Consider the following 6,438-nt stretch of genomic DNA (forward strand, 5'->3'; position numbering starts at 1 on the left):
AGGAAATAAGACTTTTTAAGAAGCAAAGTGTAGTAGTTATTAAATTGCCCCTCCCCCAAGTACCACTGGGCCAAGTACCAGAGTAGTCACATGGGAATTATCAGCCAACTGACTGGTCTTCCTTTGTTACAAAATAATGACACATTCTGTCTGACCCTTCAAAGGGGGGGGGGGATTTATGTTTCAATAAATCCATTCCTTCATTTTAAATGGGCTCAGCTAGTTTCCTCAAGATTTCTCTTGACCAGACATAACTCAGTCCTGCAGGGGTGGGAAAGCAAAAGGTCATCCATGTCTTCATCAAGTTCGTCATAGCACGGAATCTAGTATGTTTGGGCCAGAAACCAGAAAGGGCTGTCGAACCTATCCAGGGCATCCGTGAACCAATCAGAGATCCGAGTGGAAGATGAACCCGAGACCAGCAGAGTCCCCACTCCCACTCCTGCCCCAGGACGTCTCACACGGGCAGAGGGAAGCTGGTGGCCAAGGAGGAGGATGGCCTGAGCGGATCTGGAAGACAGGCAGCAACCGGAAAAGGGCTTGTCACCATTTCAGACCCAAAGAAGGGGAAGTCAGAGCACCGAGAATGATCTGTTCTGTTCTCATGGAACCACTTTCCTCTTACCATTTGAGGTGAGCAGTGGCTGTTCAGAAGTAGCAAGTGGGTAAAAAAAAAATGCCAAATGCAGTTATACTGATTAATAACTATTTCACAGAAATATACTCTTACTCTCAGACTGTTTAAGCGGAAACAAGATGTTGGGGAGAAAGCAGCAGAGAAGAGACAGGGAAAGCTGAGGGGTTGGATTTTTTTTTTCTTTTTTAAAATACATAATGAAGTTTTAAAGGGAAAACGACCGAACCACAAAACTAGCCTTGCTGAAAGCAATATTAAAAGGACACAATCTAAAATCATGCTACAAAAATAGTGTTATCTTGTTTAACCAAATGTACATCTTTTTCCAATTCCATGATTGACGGGAGTGTTTATGTGACTGACACACGGAAGGCACCGAAGGTGAAGTGATTATTATTTGTCTTAAAATATACAAAGACATAATTACCTACTTTGGGAAAAGGAAAAAATACAGTCATACTTGTAATAAATAGCTAAGTGTTTTTTGCCACGGGTTCCTGAACCCCTACAAATTTCAACATATACAAATAGTTTCGCCCCCTAGCGTTCTCTTATTGCTTAGGAAAAGCATTGGTTTTATCCACATACGTCAGTTTCATCATGGGGCAGGGTTTGACGAGTGACAGAGCTGGGAGCGGGGTGCGGCCTTGGCCTGGGCCAGTCCTGGGGGGATGGGGGCGGTGCGCATGCGTCCCACCCTTGAGCTCCCCCAGGAGGCCTTGGACCAGTCAGTTTTCCCTCCAAGCCCGGAGTCTCTGCCTTCCTCACATCTGCAGAGAGAAGAGCAAAGTCCTGAAACTTGCAAAGTCGATTCTGGAAAAGGCAGGAAAGCAAAACGGGCCACAAAGGGAAGCAGCCAGACGCGGCCCTGCCTGGGCACCGGGCTCCCATGCCGTCCTCGCTTCCTGACCGTCCTTCCGGTGGCTGTCCTGATAAAAGGGGCGCCTCCTACTGGGTTTCAGCAGCATCCTCCCAAGATGACTCAAATTGGATAGTTTCAGATTATTACTGAATCCTCGTCAAATCAATTGTGTCACGCGTTCTCTCTTCTGAGGCGCAATGGTGGAAAGAAACTTCAGGCCTCACCCTAATCCTGCCAGCAAAGCTGATTAAGGTCATTTGAGACAAGGTCCTACTCTAAATGAAAGTTCTGATGTAGCTCACTGGAGTCCAGGCTATTAACCCCTTCATGAAGGCTCTCGGCCCTGTGTAGAATGGATCCCAAAGGAGACTCGACACGCCAGGGTGTCCAGATAGCAAGTCACCCAGACTGAAGTCTTGGAATAAAAACTAGACAACAAACTAACCCTGTGAAAAAGATCCATGATTCAAGGATCCATAAACTAAACGTTAGGCAAATTGCCACTGATTTAGACTCAGCGGGCTGGTGGGTAATTTTTTTTTTAATGTTTATAGAATAATAAAAACAAGAAAGGAAAAAATAAATCCCCAAGGCTGAGAAATTACATCCAAATGAAACGAGAATATAGTCTAAACCAAAAAAGGGAGTTTCAAGCCTATAAGTATATAAATGCCATTTACTGGTATGAAGAAAAGCTAAACAAACATTAAACTTTGAGAAAAAAAATTATTCTAGGTCTAACAGATATTGAGGGCAGAAAGTTTCTAAATAAATGCAAAGAGCCACAAAGATTTCCAATTACCTTCTCAACCAGACAGTTACAATCTCAGCTATATCTTCTGAGGAAAGAAGAAATGGGAGGTTTTACAAAGAGCCAGGAAGGTTTACACGGCTCGAGGCAGGCAGTGTTAGGTCTGTGTCCCCTCAAGGGGGCCCCCAGATCAGAATCTGAATCACCTGTCCACACCTGTGAGTTCCCAAACTCACACAAAGAGACTGGGCACTGCTGGTCCCAACATTCAGTTCCTGCTCTCAAGTGGGTTCCAGAATACAAGAGCTTGCTTTTCCAAAGAGGACAGGAAAGTAGTTAACCAACTACAGCCTTGGTGGGTAACCATGTCCAGCGCTCTCGACAGGCCCACAGCAGACGGTCTGGGCCGCCTCCTCCCTCCTCTCACCTCTCAGGCACCCCCCCGCTCCCTCCTCATCAGCTGTCACTGAGCTGGTCCTGGGAGTGGGTGCTGATGAAATAAGAGAGCCCCTGGGTTCTGCACACTTCACCAGGAGCTAGAAACGTGTCTGGAGATCTCACTTGCTAATGGCAGTCACTAGAGCAGGAAGCAATTTTTTATGTGGTTGAGACAATCAATTTAGAAGCAGCCCTCAGCTGAGTTGTTTTTGCCTTTTGCTATCTGCTTAGTGTCACGTTTTCCTGTAAACCACATGTGGAGAAAATGACTATCGGGCCTGGGCACAAAGACTTCATGGTTGCTTTGCTTGGAACATGGGTGGCACACCGGGACCCGCTTACATCATCACTGCCCCCCAGAACCACTAAAGTGGCCACGTGTTGTCTCCACACTCTGTTAGGGCAGATTCTAGGAACAGCCCACAGAAAATCTTGCACAGCCTGAGATGAGGAACTTGGTCCACCTCTCAAACACATGGAGAGGCGAGGAGTTCCTTCCCAAACAGCAGGTGAGTCTATGAGAAAAGGTAAGCGTGGGCCACACACATGACACATGGAGGGGGGATTCAAGGGTCATTTGCTGCAAGCAGGAATTCACATACATGTGCAGACCAGAGTTAGTGCTTCATCTCCTCAGAGGCTGCCTGTGGCTCAACCCAAGACTGAGTCACTCAGAAAGCCTCAGAGAAAGGCGAATGAAACTGCAAACTTTAAAAGACTAGGAATGTTTTCAACTGAGTCACCAAGCTCTCTCAAGAAGCCTCTGACATGGGGTGGGGTCAGATGCACCCCATGCCTGCCCACAGGAATGAGCCTTTAGCCAAGGGACAGTGATGGTGTCCAAAGGGTAGGGGCTGACATCCACCTCCCAAAGCCGAGCCCCCAGAACTAGACTGGGTCCCCAGCTTCCCTGTGGCCAGCCTGGGCTCCATCCACGTTGGCACTTTGGTTCAAGCTGCCAAGGAAGACATGGATATTGGGACTGGGCAGGCATCAACATTCTTGCCTTTCTGTGGGCAAAGGTAGTCTCTCTTGAATGACTTGCTGCAGGGTGAAAATCTGTTTCCTTTACTTCAAACAGAACTTCTGCTGTGAGGTTTTAATCTGTAACTGCCTCTGCCTTCCCCGGCTTTATATAGAGCTGACAAGTATCTTTAGGCTCTCATGACTGGAATCTCTCTGTATGAAAGGGCTAAGGTACCCCACCCCACCCCCTTCCCATGTCTTCGGCAATGTGAAGGGAGGGTAAAGGAGAATCAGAGAAAAGAAAAAATACCACATCAACCAGATCGATGCCAGGATAAACTTTCTCTGAAGACGTCAGTGTTTGCATCCATCTAAAACCACCAGAGGTTCCACCAAATGCTTGAGGGTTTCAACCATCCAGTCTCCAGGAACAAATTCAAACATATACAAGTTGGGCATCAACTGTGAATGCCAACATCATCCCACCAGAAAAATTAAAAAACACTAAGATTGCCTCAGTCTTAAAAATTCCCCAAACCAAACTGACACTGGTCCATATTACAACTATTAAATGCAAAAATAAGCTTATTTCAATTTGGAAAAAAAAAAAAGCCCTTTAAGCCTCCCCAAATCTAGATTGTCTTGTTCGTACACAGAAACAACATAAAAATGCAAGTGTCTTTCCATTCACACTAGACAACCATATTCCTTCCTTCCTTCTCACCACGTGACAAGACTTATGACTCTACAGTACGCCAATCAGCATATCTGGTCACTTCTGGCTATACTGGGAGCTAATTAAATATAAAGAAATATATTTACAAAAACCATGGGAGAGCCTCATGGCACAGAGGACATTAAATAGTTACAGGGACATAAATAATTCCAAGACTCTAACACTAAGATGTAAATTAATTCCTAAGTGGTCTATGGCACAAGGTGTCACCACTTTTTATCATCTGTCAGCGTGTACAGCTTCAGTGGGCTTCAGAACTGTTCCCTGCAGCTGACAACACATCCTCAGGATACCAACAGACTCCTTTCAACCAGATGATAAACTGGTTTTATTGAAGTGACTTGGAAAAACTTGGGCAACAACCCTCGCCTGAAGAGTCTTCTTTTTTCCAATCTCACTTCAAAGGCAGCTTTTTATTGAGGCCAAGTAACATGAATCCCAGAGGGAGATTTCTGATAAAGTTCAGGGTGGTCCTTCCAAGTGGGCCCCATCTGATGCAAGGCTGAGTCTTTGTAACCCTGTTTTTAAATGGAACTCTCAGAGAGCAATAAGCCCCATTTTGACAAAGCATACACACTCCACAAATGCAAAATAAATATATAAAATGAACAGATAAAATCCAGATGTCATAATCTCCTCAAAAGTCACTATACATAATAGGTATGAGGTTTGTGAAGCCTGGTTTGTACTGCCTCACAACATCCATGGGAAGAGGGCTCAGTCAGATCCGCCGTGACCAGGCCTGGCTGCCCTAGGCAGGGACAGTGGGAGGTCAGTTACCCCCAGACAAGCTGGGTCTCTGAGCAGACCAGGGGCTTGAATAGGTGGCCTGGGTCACGGCCCCAGAAAGGAACTTCAGCAGAACTTGAGTTGTATAGGATGTTCGGTTCAGGGAGCCCTAACCCCGACCCTTCAGAGACGGCAGAGTACCATTTCCTGCAGGGTCCCCAGCCAAGCAGCGCCTCCTTACGAAGCCACCGTGCAGGGAACTGTACACTGCTCTGCTCTGCAGAAGGCAATGCCAGCCTCGCACAGGCTCTGCTCCCCCAGACCCCCTCTCTCATGACACTGCCTGCTGCTGAAGCTGTAACCGCTCACTAGCACAAGATCCTGAGGACTCTCCTCATTAATGCAAAATCTTCCCACCAGCAGTGAGCGTTCTTTTCCTTGGTGAGGGCGAAACACAAACTTATTAGAGCTAGAGAGAGGTCTGTAAACATTAAGGACAGTTCAAAGAGTGAAAACCCGACACGTAAAAACAAATTTTCTGTAAGAGGAACAATTAGTCTCCAACAGGAAAAAACAAAAAACTACAGCATCGCAGGGGCTTGTGTAACTTAGTCACCACAATAATCTCCACTTTATCGAGAATTCATACAACACCTTACGTAACTAGAATGTTCCCTGACAGCCTCCAAGATCGACGTTCATAGTTATGACCCTGAGGTACAGGGTCGCCGCCCTCCGAAACATCAATGAAGGGGGGTGTCGCGGTGCAGATTCAAGTAGTTTTCAAATCCTAGACGGAGCCACTCAGAATTCACTCTAGAACTCTTCTCAGGTGTGCCTTGAAAATCAAGACACACCCTTGAAACAAAGGCGTGTCCCCATCTGTGGTCCGTGAGGCCAGCAAATGGGCAAGGGTCCGGGGCCCATCTGGTGGAACAGACTGTATTTCTTCTGTGGCTTTTATCTGAGAAGGTAAGATGACAGAAAATCTGCAGTCCAGCTTCGGTGTATTCAGGGAAGGTAGGAAACTGGAAAACAAGATGGTCCCCATTTTCTTGGAGGAGCCTCTGGGATTCAGGAAGATGATTCCAGGGACATCTCAGCAGGGTAGGAAACAGATGGTGACCTCCTGAAGGTCAGCAGTGCCCTGGAGCCCAGCCAAGAGGCTGCCAGCCTCCCCCACCTCCGTGAAGCCCAGAGCCAGCAAAGCACCCGGCTGGCACACCCACCGCCGAGACCCTTGGTGTCACACCCGGCTTTCCATGCTTGTGCTGGGGTCCCGGTGCCCCCAGGCATGGAAAACAATGGGGGGAGGGGCA

This window comes from Muntiacus reevesi, chromosome 2 (assembly GCF_963930625.1).
Source record: "Muntiacus reevesi chromosome 2, mMunRee1.1, whole genome shotgun sequence".
NCBI lineage: Eukaryota > Metazoa > Chordata > Mammalia > Artiodactyla > Cervidae > Muntiacus > Muntiacus reevesi.